The sequence below is a fragment of the Ursus maritimus genome, unplaced genomic scaffold, assembly GCF_017311325.1.
Source record: "Ursus maritimus isolate PB19 unplaced genomic scaffold, ASM1731132v1 scaffold_1, whole genome shotgun sequence".
NCBI classification, from domain to species: Eukaryota; Metazoa; Chordata; class Mammalia; order Carnivora; family Ursidae; genus Ursus; species Ursus maritimus.
In genome coordinates this window covers 106,965,688-106,982,753 of record NW_024423343.1, presented here as the reverse complement: position 1 = coordinate 106,982,753, position 17,066 = coordinate 106,965,688, and the positions used below count along the sequence as shown (strand labels likewise).

General features: G+C 41.1%; 1 non-coding gene across 1 annotated transcript; it reads left to right on the top strand.

Moving 5' to 3' along the window:
- The first annotated feature begins 8,278 nt into the window (after positions 1–8,278).
- On the top strand, positions 8,279–8,381 carry LOC121099894. Its single transcript, XR_005831618.1, has one exon. It is a non-coding gene; the product is annotated as a U6 spliceosomal RNA (small nuclear RNA).
- Positions 8,382–17,066: the final 8,685 nt, after the last annotated feature.

Here is a 17,066-nt window from a genome sequence, read left to right as displayed (position 1 = left end):
ATTGATCCATTCCACACACACACATCAAGTGTGCTGCAGGCCCTGTGCAAGTGCAAAAGGGATTCAGAGACAGGGAGACAGGGTGGACATGACTAGACTCAGAGCCCAGGGAAGAGCACACAGATGGGGCCAAATGGCTCAATGCACAGCAGAGGGCGCCCATGGGGGCTGGGAAGGATAGCCATCACTCTTTTTGAGTCAGGGGTGGCTGAGGGAGCTAGGCCACGGAGGAGCAGCATAGGAGCCCACCGTCTGGGCACACTCCTCCCTACCTGGCCCTATAGCGCAGGCAAAGTCAGATCCCTGGGCCCTACCCACCCTGCCTTTGGGATGCCAGCCCCACCTTCTCTGCCAGCTCTGCCTAGACCCTCCAGCCACGTGCAGCTGTGGGTCTGCACTTTGTCTCACCTCCAGGCCGCTGCACCTGCTGCTCTGACATCTGAAACACCCTCAAGTGCCCTCCCCATGTTACCCTCCCACTCATTTCATGTCAACTAGGAGGATGCCAGAGTTCTGCTCTGAGTACCTAGACCCCTCCCTCTGTCTCCATAGGTCCCTGGACTTCATTCTGCCCAACAGCTAGCCAGCAGTACCATCCTTGCCCATTCAGGTCATCTTCACCAGCCTTGAGCATGGGGCACAGACCAGCACTACAGAGGTCAGTGACTGGCTTGTGTGTTCAGAGGAGAGGCAAAGCTGGCTAGTTCTGAGTACAGGTGACCATTGAATAGTAGGAGACAGGCCCAAAGCCAGCCAGGCAGATGAGGGGCTGGACCTGACTTCAGAGAGGCCAAAGCAGGCCATGAGGGGCTCCATTCCAGTCCCCACTCACCTGCAGAAGGCCTCAGTTACAAGAGGCATGGAAGGTCTGTGAGCACTGGACACACAGTGGCTCCCGGTCACTGGGGTCACAGCTCTCCCCTTGGAAAGTGCATACTGTACTAGGCACTGTCCTAAGCATTTAGTGAGCTATTTTTGTTAATCCTTTAAATGTGGGATTTAGACAGTATTTTCCTCATTTTAGGTTCAAGGCCCAGCAAGAAAGCACCTCTGTTTTTGTTGCAACAGTAAGTCACCTGCATCATGTTTCCTAGATCTAATCCCTATTGGTGAGCAGGGAAAGGGGAGGGTCCAGCCCATTCTGGTCACTTCCACAAAGGAGAAGCTCTAGCCCTGGGCTGCCCACCCTCCAGCAGTGAGAAAGCAACCCAGAGAGGACCCCCACTTAGAATCAGTGTGCACCCAGAGCAGCCCCAGGGAGAATAGTAAGAACAGGTGGCATCCCAGATGGAGGGTCTAGAGCTACAGAGGGTGACAGGGACAATGCAGAGCCTCCCCCAGATCTGCCATCTGGACCACCTAAGCAAGGGCAAGAAGGGTCTACACCACCTCACTATACCAGACAGGGAAACTGAGGACAGCAGTGGCCAAACCAGGCCTGGGTTCCTCTCTGCCCTACTAGCCTCCCAGTTGCTATCTCAGAGTACCCCTCCCTCACTCCCTACTCCCCACCCCAAGTGCCTGACATGCTCTCCCGGTCTCTGTCTCTTCTTTGCTTCCCTGGTTTTCACGCTGAGCTTTCTTCTTGTCTTCACGGTGATATCTGAGCCAGGGGCCTATGCTGTGGGGCTGCATCGCTGGGGGCCCAGGGGTCCAAGACTCACGTTCCTAGGGGAGGACACAGGGGGCAAAATAGCCAGTACAGGGTTCTCAGCCTTTCAGAGTAGCAAAGGGCTTAATCCCAGCTTCCCCTGCCCACCTTACCCGGCCTCACCCTTCTAAATTCATCCACTGTACGTCTCCCTCCTCCCACTTTCTTTTAAACCAGCAGAATGTTACCTCCTCTTCCTTTGGAAGAAAAAAAAGTATCTGCAGGCGAGGAAGCCAGTTCCTCCCGACAGCCCAGGCAAAACGCCTAGGCTGCCTGTCAAATTTGATTTCGAAAGATAATTCTATTTTGAGCAAAAGAATAATGAAAAGACATCCCCAGCTGTCCTGGAAATATCTCGATTCTCTTCTCCCACCAACTCAGGTGCTCAGGCTCGGCTCTGTGTCCCTCCCTCTGCTGTGTCCACTCAGTGTCCTGCCTGCAATGGCTCTCTCCTCCTTCCCCTTGTCCTCCTTGGCTCCCTCTCAGAGCCCTCGCCCACTCCTCCCTCTTAGGGGACTGATGAGGAATGATGACAGCCAGGCAGAGCACACAGGGCCTTCTCCGTGCCCGGCAGTGGCGTGCAGCACAGGGTCACACCCACACAGAGCCTGGCACATCCAGTCAGCACCCACTGAATGACTGAGTCAGCCTCATGCCAGGTCACGGCAACTGGGGAGGAGGGCTTCCGTCTCACCAAAGAGGCTTGGTGGGTTATTTGAGGACTGAAGTGATAAAGCTGGTGGCTAGGGAGCCTGGGACTGTCTCTGCCTGTGCTGGCAACTTCCCTGGTAATGCTGAGAACGCTGCCTGCCAGCAGTCCCGCAAGCATCCAGTCCCAGCTCGCCTTCTGGGGCTGCACCTACCAAGGGAGGAAGATTCACCCTCCTTTCCTCCATGCAAAAGGAGTCCAGCCCACGAGCCAACCTGACAGCTGAGGCGTGTGCCTGGGACACCCTCCAGAAGGTCTCATGGGGGAGCCCTGAGCTCACCCCCTCTCCTGCCCTTCCTTCCCAGCAGCAGCTGGCTGGAGCTGGAGGACACCCTTCCTCTCACTGCTGCAGTCTGCCCATCACTACCCCCCCACACACCACCAACACTGCCAGGAGGCTCCCTGCACAGGGTTTGGGAACACAGGGAAGAGTGGGGAAGGCACGATGCTGGAGAGCGGGACAGTGGGGAGCCCGAGGGAGGGCAGGATCCAGGCGAGGCCCACCCAGGTTCCCAGCCCTTCCCTGTGCTACCCTATCCATCACACCTGCTAACTTCTGATGCCCCACACCATAGATGGCATTGATTTTGCTTGTTGTCTGCCTCCCTCTGATGACTTTCAGCTTCTACAGGGATTCTTGTCCCCTTTGTTCATGTCCCCAGGAACTAGAACAGTGATGGGCACAAGCAGAAACAGACCATGGGCATGGACCTGTCAGGGAAGGCATGGATGCCACATGGCCCAGGACAATCCAGGGTTCTGCTCAGCACAAGGACCCCCAACAGTTTGCAGGCTTTACCCCACGTACTTCCCACCCATGTCCCTCATGTAGCCCTGAGAGGGATTATCCTACCAGTCTCCTAACCAGAACACAAGGATCCCAGTCACTGAGCCATTCCCCCAGCCAGCAGTGAAAGAGAAAGCTGGAGCCGGCCTAGACCCAGGGATTGGGGAGGGGGGGTGGGCACCCACCACTAGCTGTTCCCTGGGAGCAGCCACCTCAGAGGGACCCCCTAATCCATCTACATAGCCCCTGAAAAGGACGAGCTCTCTGCACAGGCAGGGAGGGGGGTGGGAGAAGGAAGCTGCTGCCAGTGTTTTCCTTTCCCCAACTCGAGTGAACACTTCCTCCAGGAAAGCATGAGATTTTCAAAAGATGAGCGGCAGACAACATGGCTAGTGTCCCTCCAGTTGACCTATTTTGTTGGGCAAACACATCTAAGGGGATGCAACCATGGAGCGGGGTCATTTATGCCCCACCTTCACCTGGAATGTATAATATTTTTCTGGTCCTTCTACCCCTGGATTTCCAATTTTAATGCAAGTCTGGTCACTGAAGCTCTAAAACAAGTCTCAGGTCAGTAGCAACCTCAGTGAAAGCTTATCAACCCTGTCATGTAAAGAGGTGATGCTTCAAGACATCGACAGTGGGAAGGAGAAAATGAAGCTGGGAAGAAGCAGAGGAGTGCATGTTTTTCCTCCTGTGTGACACGAGAGCTGTAAGGTGCCCCAAGAGTAGACAGCCCAAGAAACAGAGGTGTAAGGACATAATTCAAATTTATCAAAATAACAATTACTTGTAATAGCGATTGTAATAGCATAAAAATTAAAATTTGAGAGGAAAAAGTTAAAAATACTGGATACCTTAAATGAGCTAAATTCCTCTCTTAAATATTGAGGACTGAATACATGGGTCTTGGTTGATAAATCAAGGATAGGGGCATGCTTGATTCCATGTTTATTACAAAGTCTTTATAAAAATAATTTTAGTGGCTGCATGATATCTGTCTGGGCAATTTATTAGGTACCTAGATTGCTGGATATATATCTTTCACTGTTACCAAGTACAAGGACTAAAATTACTAGACAAGGGTTTAGAATACTTGACAACTCTTACTTACAGATGGAGAGTCCATTTCCAGAAAAACAAAAGTTATAAATGGTTAACAGAGGATGGGAGGTTAGAAGAGGTACAGAATGAGGCTACATGCTTTTTATTTTCTGTTCTTTTGGACATTTAATTATTTTCTTTGTACATGTTTATATAATATTCGTGTATTATTTTGTTATTTAAACAATATGTTATCAAACATTCTAGATGTTTCTCTAGTACTTTCAGTCCTAGAATTCAGTTGCAATAGAAGTTATAAGTCCAGTTGTTAATATTCTATAGCCACTAAAATTATTTTTATAAAGAATTTATAATAACTATGGGAAAAACTTCTGTTACAGTGTAAGATGAAAACTGCAGAACATGAAATTGTATATGGACTATGGTCACAAATATATATAAAAACAAGAACAAGAACAAGAACAAAACAAGGCACCTAGGTGGCTCAGTCAGTTAAGCATCCGACTTCGGCTCAGGTCATGATCTCAGGTCCTGAGATTGAGCCTAACCCTGCCATGTCAGGCTCTGCACTCAGTGGGGAGTCTGCTTGAGACTCTCTCCCTCTCCCTCCCCCTCACCCCTGCTTGTGTGCTCCCTTTCTTTCTTTCTCTCTCTCTCTAAAATAAATAAATAAATCTTAAAAAAAAAAAAACGGAAAACAAAAAATCATCCTAGATTTCTTTTTAATGGGAAAAATTATCCCAAAAGTTAACAGTGGTTGTCTTTGATAGGAGTCACTATGGGAATTTAAAAATTCTTTCTAACTCTGACTTTTACATTTTTGTTAATAGAGAAAATGTGTGATTTTTTTTTTTAATGAAGAGGGAAGGAGACCTTGAACTGCGAATTCATAGCAACAGGGACTAGGGGCATAATTTAACTTGGCAGTCCTTGTCTTACACATAAGAAGAGAATGGACACAACCAGGTAATTTCTGTTTGTCCTCTTTGCTGCCAATAGAACTGAGATGACACTGAAAGCATTTGAGTCCCCCCACTAGTTGAGTCACAGCCCAGATGAACCCCAAACTACTCTAATTATGTGCTACCAGTTGTGTGAAACACATTCTCTGAGGGGATAGAATTCTTCACAGCACAAGAACAATCCCAACATCAGCAAACAGGAGATTCTAAATCCAGCTCTACCACCACCTGCCATGTGTTCATTCTAGTCACTTTGCCTCTGCAGATAACCCCAGCCTCTATCAGGGAGCCAGAGTTGTACCATCTCTCTAATCCCTCAAGGTCTTGGCTCCCCTAAGGAGCTATGACTCCATAAACGTGCTGGTGACTCAGATCTACCACTAAGAGAAAGTGCATTCCCTGATGAAAAACAACTCCATATGGCAAAATGCTGCCCCCCAAACTGACTACAAAACACTGTTAATCTACCCACACAGTACTCAGCCTGAAAGGGATTTCAATGTATTTCAGAAATAACCCTGATGTTTTTTTGTTCATGATTATTTCAGCCAAAAGAAATTACATAAAATGAGGGAGCAGAGGTGGGTTACAGTGAGAATGGGGAGAGGAGAGATGAGTGGAAGCTATTAACACCTACTGAATATTCTAGAACTTCACATATCTCATTTAATGCTTACAAAACAGGGATGGAGAGGAAAGGGGAGCTTGGTTGACTAGGTTCAAAAAGCCAAATCTGTCCTGTTCAAAATCCAGTGCACTTTTCACTCTCTCTATCAACATCCCTGAATATGTGACGTGTGTGTGTGTTTGTGCACATGTACGAGAAGTGAGCAGTTAAATATATTTATGGTTTATAAATAAAATATTTATAAAAGTGATGATGTTTATTCATGTGTGATGAAACCACCAGTTGAAATTTGTAATGACTCATTGACAAATTATGCTCTTTCAAGTAACAAAATTAGAGTTTAAAGGTTTTTGATGATGACAGCATATTTCTGATGGGACAGATTGAAGAGGATGTGAATTTGAATTTCTCCAGGTAGCCCCTACAGGTAGGTTTTAAGCAGAGTGGTATGTATGCTTAAAACTAGGCTTTCGTATGGGTAAAATAGGGACTTCTGCTTACAGCCAAGAGGAAGTAGCAAGGACTGGATTTATCCTCCCACCTGAAACATAACAGCAGCAGAAATTGATAAAATAAGTGAAATGGATATCTGCAAGGCACTGTACTTAAGGCAACAGAAGATAATGATTCCTGAGAGATGGAGAAAAAATAAAGCAAAGATATACCTTTATAAAGTTGCCCCAGTTTATCACCCTGGGAGTTCAAATTCAAAGGCAAAGCACAGGAGTTCAAATTAAGAAGGAGCCTTGCAGACTTCCTAAGCTGAGGAGATGATATGGAAAACCCAGGAAGACCAAGTCTACCAGAGTCCATGGAACAGTGCTGAGTACAAAAGAGCTGCTAAGAGAGAAAACTCTTAACCACAGAGGACCCGCCTCAACTCCTCAGCCGAGAACAGATCAGCATATACTTATAAAAAAACTATTCAAGACCATGAAAAGACAGACCCCAGTGATTGCAGGTAACAGTGCCTGGCATCAGGAGAAGACTGGGAATCATGCCTGTTCCCACCAACCATACTAAAAACATTGAAATTCATGGGGCCTCAGTAATAGTGAATACTAGACTTAGAGTGCTAAGGATGCTTAAGATGCACTGCTCCTAAAAGAATCTTCAAAGCAAGACTCAAAATCATCAAACTGTTTCCAAGTACTTAAATGTGTTCTGAAGCAAAACTCAAGAATATGTAAGAGAATACAAAAATATCCATTACCAAACAACTCATAAAGTCCAGCATCAGTAAAAAAATCAGCAGGTATGAAAAGAAACAAGAAAATAGGACTCCCAATGAGGAGATAAATCAATCAAATCTAACCTACAACCTCATAGAGGTTTGAGTTAGCAAATAAAGACATAAAAACCAGAGTCAGGAGTAGGGTGAGACAGAAGAGGTATGTAGGCACAAAACTTCAGGAGACACTGACTCTCAGGCTTGTGCAAGTGCAGATCAGACCAAGAGAAGTTAGAGAGGTAAAACTCTAAGCAACCACAAAAATAATAACATAAAGTCAACAAAGAAGGTAGCATAAAATCATTTTTAAAATATGTAACAAATCCCAAAGAAGACAGAGAAAGAAGAAAAGGAGATCAGAGAACAGATAGGACAAACAGAAAACCAAAAGCAAGATGATGGATTTAAATTGAATAATACCAATAGTCACATTAAATATAAATGGATGAATACTCCCAAATTAAATACCAGATATTGTCATATTGGATTAAAAAGCATTACCCAAATACTGCCTACAAGAAAGACACTTGAAACATAGACACAAATAAGTTAAAAGTAGAAAGATAGAAAAAAAAAGTATATCATACTAACACTGGCTAAAAGAAAGCTGGAGGGGCTGTGTTAATATCAGATAAAATAGATTTCAAAGCACAAAATATTACCATGGACCAAAATAATTATTTCATAATAATAAAATGTTTGTTGCATTAGAACATAAAAATCTTAGCCACCCATGCCCCAAATATCAGAGCACCAAATTAATGGATAAAAGACAAAACTTCAAAGAGTGATAAATCTAAAATTATAGTTAGATATTTCAATACCCCTTTCTCAATAATTGCTAGAATAAGTAGACAGAAAATTAGTAAAATCAAATTTGAGCTACACTATCAACCAACCTGATCCAAAAGATATTTATAAGAACACTCCAACCAACAAAAGCAGATATTCTTTGCAAGTGTGCATAGACCATTTATTTGGATAAACCATATTCTGGATCATAAAACAAATCTTTGTAAATTTTAAAGAATTCAAAGAACACAAAAGCTGTTATCTGTCACAAAGGTATTATATTAGAAATCAATAACAAGAAGATATCTTAAAAATTCCCAAATATCTGGAAACTAACATGCTTATAAGTAATACATGAAATAATGAAAAGTTAAATTAGGAATTAGAAAACAAACTGCTATAACAAATTCAGTAAAGTTACAGGATACAAAACCAATTTATAAAAATATTTTGGTGCTCATTTTGGCAGCACATATTCTAAAATCAGAACAATACAGAGATTAGCATGGTCCCTTAACAAGATAACACACAAATTCATGAAGTATTCAATATTTTTTAAAAATCTTCTGTATTTCTATACACTAATAACAAACTATCAGAAAGAGAAATTAAAAATAACCCAATTTACAATTGCATCAATAAGAATAAAATACCTACGCATAAATTTAATGAAAGAGATGAAAGACCTATACACTAAAAACTATAAAATATTGATGAAAGAAATTGAAGAAGGCACAAATAAATGGAAAGATATTCTATGCTCATGGATTGGAAGAATTAATATTGTTAAAATGTCCATACTACCCAAAGCAATCTACAGATTCAATGCAGTTCCTATCAAAATTCCAGTGACATTTTTCACAAAAATAGAACAAAGAATCCTAAAATTTGTGTGGGATCACCAACATCCCAAAGATAGCCAAAATAATCTTGAGAGAGAAGAATAAACCTGGAGGTGTCACACTCCCTGATTTCGACCTATATGACAAAGATAAAATTACCAAGCTATAGCACAGAATAGGCATAAAAACAAACATAGATCAATGGAACAGAATAGAAAGCCCAGAAATAAACCCACACATAATTGGTCAATTAATTTATGACAAAGGAGCCAAGAATATAGCATGGGGAAAAAGTCTCTTCAATAAATGGTACTGGGAAAAATGGACAGCTATATGCAAAAAAATGAAACTTGATCACTATCTAATACCATACACAAAAATTGAATTAAAGCTTTGAACCTGAAACTTAAAACCATAAAACTCCTAGAAGAGGAGCACCTGGGTGGCTCAGTCTGTTAAATGTATGCCTTTGGCTCAGGTCATGATCCCAGGGTCCTTGGGACCAAGCCCTGTGTTGGGATCTCTGCTTCTCCCCCTCCCTCTGCCCTTCCGCCTGTTCATGCTCTCGCTCTCGCTCTCGCTCTCTCTCAAATAAATACATATAGTCCTTAAAAAAAAAATTCCTAGAAGAAAGTATAGATGCTAAGCTCTTTAACATCAGTCTTGGTGATGATTTTTTGGATCTGACACCAAAAGCAAAAGCAACAAAAGCAAATATAAAGAAGTGGAACTACATTAAACTAAAAAGCTTTGCACAGCAAAGGAATCAACAAAGTGAAAATACAACCAACCAAATGGGAGAAAATATTTGCAAATCATGTATCTGATAAGGGGTTAATCTCCAAAATATATAAAGAACTCATACAAGTCAATGACAAACAATCCAATTAAAAAATTGACAGAAGGTGAGAATATAAAAACTGCATTTTAGATTCTTCTATTCTTTTGCGTGAGGCTTGGATGGCTATGTATTTTCCCCTTAGGACTGCTTTTGCAGTGTCCCATAGATTTTGGACCATTGTGTTTTCATTCTCATTGGTCTCCATAAATTGTTTAAATTGATTTTGATTTCCTGGTTTATCCAATCATTCCAAGTGTTTGAGTTTCTTCCAAATTTTTCCTTGTGATTAGTTCCAATTTCAAAGCATTGTGGTCTGAGAATATGCAGGGAATAATCTCAGTTTTTTGGTATCAGTTGAGACCTGTTTTGTGACCCAGTATATGGTCTGTTCTGGAGAACGTTCCATGTGCATTCGAAAAGAATGAGTATTCTGTTGTTCTGGGGTGTAGTGTTCTATATATATCTATGAGGTCCATCTGGTCTAGTATGTCATTCAAATCTCTTGTTTCTTTGTTGATTTTCTGCTTAGGTGATCTGTCTATTGCTGAGAGTGGAGTGTTGAAGTCCCCTACTATTAATGTATTTTTTTCTATATGTGTCTTTATTCTGGTTAAGAGTTGGCTTGTGTATCTTGCTGCTCCCCTGTTGGGGGCGTAGATACTACCATAATATAATAAAAAATATTATTATAAAAAATAATAAAATTTAAAAATTAAAAAAAATTGACAGAAGACCTGAATAAACATTTTTCCAAAGAAGACATACAACAGGCAATAAAAAGGTACTCAACATCACAAATTATCAGGGAAATTCAAATCAAAACAACGAGATATTACCTCACACCTGTTAGAATGACTATTATCAAAAAGCCAAGACATAAGTGTTGGTGAGAATGTGAAAAAAAGGAAATCCTTGTGCACTATTGGTGGGAATGTAAATTAGTACAGCCACTATGGATAAGTGTGGAGGTTTCTCAAAAAATTAAAAATAGAACTACCATATGATCTAGCAATCCCACTTGTGGGTGTTTATCTGAAGAAAACTAAAACACTAACTGGAAAAGACATATGCACTCACATGTCCATTGCAACATTATTTGCAGTGGCCAAGATGGGAAGCAACTTAGATTGCATTAATCCATTGATGGATTAATGGATAAAGAAAATATGATATATAAAAAAGAAGATCTTGTCATTTGTGACATACGGATGCACCTTGAGGGTATTATGCTAAGTAAAATGAGTCAGGCAGAGAGAAACAAATACCATATGTTCTCATTTATATGTGAAATCTAAAAATAAACAAACAAACAAACAAACAAACAAAAATAAGCCTATAGATACAAAGAATAAATTGGTGGTTACCAGAGGTGGGAGGTGGGGCCGTGAGTGAAGTGAATGAAGGGGGGGCAAAGGGTAGAAACTTCCAATCATAAAATAAATAGTAACGGGGATATGATGTTCAGCATGGTGACTATAATTAATAATATTGGGTATTCCATATATGGAAGTTGTTAACAGAGTAGATCTTAAAAGTTCTCATCACAAGAAAAAAATGTGTGACTATGTGAGGTGACAGATATTAACTACACTTATTTTGGTGATCATTTAGCAGTATATACGATTATCAACTCATTATGTTTTACACCTGAAACTAATATAATGTTGTATGTCAAATATACTTAAATAAAAATAAATAAATAAAACAGGATTTAAAACCCTAAAAAAATACTATTTTTAACTGAATGAAAATGAAAGCACAACACATTGAAATTTGCAGGATGCCACTAAAGAAGTACTTAGAGAAAATAAAAGCACGAAACACCTATAGCTAAATAGGTGAAAGGTCTCAAATCAATTATCTCAGCTTCTACCTTCAGAAACTAGAAAATAAGAGAAAATTAAACCCAAAGGAAGTAGAAGTAAGGAAATAATAGAAATAGAAAAGCAGTAAAACAACAGAAATAAATCAGTGAAACCAAAAACCAGTTCCTCAGAATGATTACTGCTATTGTTAAACCTCTAACTAGACATCAGAAAAAGAGAGAGAGAAAGAGAAGTCACAAATTATCAAAATCATAAATGAGAGAAGTGATATTTCCACAATTCTATGGATATTAAAAGAATAATAAGGAAAAAATATTGTGCTGGTTGAATAGTGTTCTCAAAAAATTCATGTCTACCTGAAACCGGTCAATGTGACCTTTCTGAAAATAGTGTCTATATTTGTGATCAAGTTAAGGTAAGGTCAGACTAAATTGGGTTGGCCCCTAAATCCAGTGACGGGTAACCTTACAGGAAAAGGGAAACTCAGCACAGAGAAATACACATGGAGAACATCATGTGAAGATGAACACAGAGATTGTAGTCAAGAACCTATAAGCCAAGGAATGCCATGAATTGCTAGCAATCACCAGAACTTAGGAGAGAGGAATGGAAGAGATTTTCCTTCAGAGCCTCTAGAAGGAACCAACTTTCCCAAAAACTTGACTTTGGACTTCTAGCCTCCAGGACCATGAGACAATAAATTTCTGTTGTTTTAAGCCATGGTAATTTGTTACAGAAATCCTAAGAAACTAATACAATTATAAAAATATTTATGCCAATAGATTTGAAAATTTAGGTGAAATGGACAAATTTCTTGACAGATACAAACTACCAAAAACTCACACACAAAAACAGATAACTTTTATTATCCTTATATCTGTTAAGAAACATAATTGTAGTTAAAATTTTTCCACAGAGAAAACTCCAGACCCAGATGGATTCACTAATTAATTCTACCAAATATTCAAGGAAGAACTAATAACAATTCTACACAAATTATTCCTGAAAGCTGAAAAGGAGGGAATATTTCTCAACTGATCGTATAAAGTCAGAATTACCATAATACCAAAACCAGTAAAAGGCATTACAAGAAAAAAAAAATTGTAGATCAACATCCCTTATGAATGTGGATGTAAAAATTCTTTGCAATATTTCAGTAAATAAATCCAATAATGTATTAAAAAAAGAATACATCATGACCAAGAGGGGTTTATTTATTTTTTTTAAGATTTTATTTATTTATTTGACAAAGAGAGAGATAGCCCGAGAGAGAGGGAACACAAGCAGGGGGAGTGGGAAAGGAAGAAGCAGGCTCCCAGAGGAGGAGCCTGATGTGGGGCTTGATCCCAGCACTCTGGGATCAGGCCCTGAGCTGAAGGCAGACGCTTAAGGACTGTGCCACCTGGGCGCCCCCAAGTGGGGTTTAACCCAGGATTGCAAGATTGGTATGGCATTCAAAAACCAACCAATGTAATCTCCATGTTAACAAATTAAAACAGAAAAACTGTATGTTCATCCCAATAGATGCAGAAAAAATCCAACATTCATTCCTGATGAAAAAAAAAAGACATAAAAAAACTTTCAGCAACTATGAACAGAAAAGGAGTTTCTTCTACCCATTAAAGGGCATCAACAAAAAACCTACAAGAAAATCATACTCAGTGGTGAACAACTGAACACGTTCCCTCTGAATCAGGAACAAGACAAGGATGTCTACTAACCACTTCAATCAGCATTGCATTGGAAGTTCAAGTCAGTAAGGCAAGAAAAAGAAAGAATACTTGGAAAGGAAGAAGTAAAACTATCTCTAGTCACATGATCATCTATATAGAAAATCCAATAAAATTTTAAGTATTAGAATGTAAAAGTGAGTTTAACAAATTTGCAGGTCACAAGAGTGGTGTACAAAAACACCCAATTTAATTTCTATATATTAGGAATAAAAAATCATAAATTGAATTTTTAAGAAATGCCACTTACAACATCAGAAAATATGAAACACTTGGGGATAAATCTGACAAGAAGATTTGGAAATCATGAAACACCATTGAGAGAAGTTAAAGGAGACATATGTCATGTTCATGGATCAGAAGGCTCAATTTTGTTAAGACATCAATTCTCTCCAAATTGATCTACAGATTTGACATAATCCCAATCAAAATCCCAACAGAATTTTTTTTTGCATATGGACAAACTAATTATAAAATGCAAACTGAGGGCTTCAGAGGGGAGGGGGTGGGGGAATGGGATAGGTTGGTAATGGGTAGTAAGGGGGGCACATATTGCATGGTGCACTGGGTGTTATACGCAACTAATGAATCATGGAACTTTACATCAGAAACCAGGGACATACTGTATGGTGACTAACATAATATAATGAAAAATATTATTATAATAATAAATAAATAAATAAATAAATAAATAAATAAAATGCAAAGAACGTAGAATATCCAAAACAACTTTGAAAAGGCCAAAGCTAGAGGACCAACACTCCCTGATTTCAAGACATTGTAAACCACAGTAATATAAAGACAACAGGGTATTGTCATAAAGACAGGCAAATAAATCAACAGAACAGAACAGAGGTAGAGCCGCATCTTGAGCAACCTTGAACAATACTTTACTGGTGGGTCATGAAACAATGGTAAGCACACTGTTCAGCCTGCTCCACTCAGCCTGTGGTCTAGATGCAGCTCAAACTTCTCCACACTCTCCTCTACCAGGATGAGCCTCTTCAACCCGGGGCATCCCCAGAGGCCAAGAGCAATAACTGAACTCTCCCTCACCTCTGTATTTAAGAGTCCACCTCCTCCCAAAGTCCCTAGAACTTGACTTCCCAGTACCATTAACCAGCTGTTGATCCTAAAGTCCTCTATATTCATGTGGCCAAGAGAGCTCCCTGGGCCCCATGTAGGCAGTATGACTCTAAGTAGCCTGGCCTGATCCGAGGGACTGTAATCAAGGGCCTTGACCATGGTTATGTGTCTAGAAGCGGTCACTGACCCCACAGGGCCTGTGGTTTGGTAGGAGAGACAAAGAATTCAACAAGCAAGTCCAAGGTTAACACACAAAACCTTACAGGTAGGTAGGTGTGTGATGCCGACCCAGCCAGAGGGCCTAACCTGGCCAAGGTAGGCCACGAAGGTAGCCCAGAGATGGTGGCATTCAACCAAGACCTGAAGGACAAGTCTGAGCTCAAACTGTAATTAAGTCCTTTGGGCTGTGTTGCTTTATGGGGTTATTAAGGATAAAGCAGAAGCAGAAAGAGGGAGGAGGCAGTAGAGTAAAATGGTCAAGTTTCAAAGTAAAAGTCACCTCCATTCCCTTGCCAAGGGAGATGTGGATGTAAAGGCAGAGAGGTGCCTGAAGAAAGAATCACAGTGACCCATCTAAAGCCTCTCACTTGCCAGGCTTATATGACCCACATCCTGATTGCTTCCCCACCATTACTGGCAGCCATCTCCCCATTGCAGTCCTGTGCCCCTATAATTGGAATTGGCACCAAGGCTTGAGTTGAAGCTTGAGTCAGGGGTGCATGGCCTCAGGCAGTGCTTACCTGGCCTTGCCAAATCAAAGGCACTTGCAGCTGACCCAGAAAACTTTGAAAGCTCCCATCCCCTTCATTTCCTGTTCAGACTTTGGGGAAACCAAGCTGCAGAAAGAAAGCTCCATGCATTAGATTCTGGGTGTAATGCACTCCTTGGAGAACAGTGGCTTCTCAGCTCAGACACAAAAAGGGCTCTGGTGCAGAGCCTCAGATCAAGGAGCAACAATGAGAGAATACTTAAAAATAAAAGCAGATGCCTTTGGCCTTCAGATACTATCAACCTCGATCATTTATTTACAGCCTTTTCCCTTAGAGTCATGTGTGAATTCTCTGAAGCCCGAGAGTGCCAGTTCCCCCAACCCCCTCAAGTTTCTAGAACTTGATTAATGGTGCTATTAGTGGCTTCATTTGATCTATCTGCACTATATTTAGGAATTGAGCTTACCAGTTTGGTCAGAAATAGATTATTTTTAATATTTCTTAAGTTCCTTGTGATAATTATCCAGGACTGGAGCCTAGGATTTTCTCACCAACTACTCCTCATATTCAATTTAAGTTTTGGGAGAGTGAGTTTATTTGTTTGTCTGCCTTAGAGCATTGGACTATTAAGTACAGAGGGTCCCCAGCGTATGATGGTTCAACTACAATTTTTTGACCTTAGGATGGTGCAAAAGCAATACAAATTCAGGAAAAATTGTGCTTCGAATTTTGAATTTTGATCTTTTCCCGGGTTAGCATTATGCGAGACTATCCTCTCCTGATGTTGGGCAGCAGTTTCCAGTCAACCACAGGATCACAAGGGCAAACAACCCACACACTGGCAACCGTTCTACCCATATGACCATCCTGGTTTTCACTTTCAGTACAGTATTCAACAAATTACATGAGATAGTCAGTCCACACTCAGTGATAAAATAGAATTTGTGTTAGATGATTTTGCCCACCTGTAGAATAATATAAGTGTTCTGAGCACGTTTAAGGTGGGTGAGGCTAAGCTACGATGTTTGGTAGGTTAGGTGTATTAAATGCATTTTCAATTTAACAACATTTCAACTTACAATGGGTTTATTGAGACATAACCCTATTGGGGTACCTGGGTGGCACAGTCAGTTAAGCATCTAACTCACGGTTTCAGCTCAGGTCATGATCTCAGGGTCATGGGATAGAGCCCTGCATCGGGCTCCACACTCAGCTTGGAGTCTGCTTAAGATTCTCTCTCCCTCTCCCTCTGCCCCTCCCCCCTGTGTGCTCTCTCTCCCTCTCTCTCTCTCTCTCTCTCTCTCTTTCTCAAATAAATAAATAAATCTTTGGGGGAGAAAAAGACGTAACTCTATCATAAGTCAAGAAAGATCTGGTATTATGGATGAGTGGGGAGGCTCCTTTGCCCTAAAGACTATATTATTTACGGCTTCCACTCTTGATATATTATTCGAATATGGTAGGTCCTTTTGTAGATGGCTTTGTGTAATGTTTTGGTGGTCATTATTTTCTGTTAATTGGTGGAATTATTCTTTCTTACTTTGCAAAGTTATCTAGAATAAGTTATGCTTCCACTATAAATTACATAGCAAGCTCGAAACTTTTGCTTGCCAGATTATTGCTGGCACTGAGGAGACCTGGACACTATGATGGAGGTAGAATCCCCCTACCTTTATCTATTTCTCCATACAAACTGAGATGTAGGGGTGGAGTAACAACCTGACCCTAGCTTTTCTCAAGGCCCTGTGGCCTAAACAGAATCACTGGTGCCTTGTCTTGGCTCTACAAACCAGGGGTCTGGAATCATCATCAGACTAGTTCTGCCTGGACCCCATCATTGAGTCCTAGGTGAGGAAACAGAGTGGACATTTGTGGGACATGAAATGGAATTGCATGGGAGAATGTTCATTCAGTCAAGAAAGAGTTGATGATAACTCCATTGTCTAATGGGCAATGGGGGACACTGGACTTATCCTAATTTAAGAAAGAAGACAATGGCTTCAGTTTTGGATCAGTTTGGGTCTGGATTGCTTGTGGCACATCCCAGGGATGCCAACTAGTATACAAGCCAGCAAGAAGAATGGAATATATATTTGAGAATCAATAGCACTCACTCACCAAACAAACATTTATTGAAGGCCACCTGAGCATAGGATAAGAATAAGAAATTCTTGAATAAGAATAAGCCTTGAATAAATCAATGCCT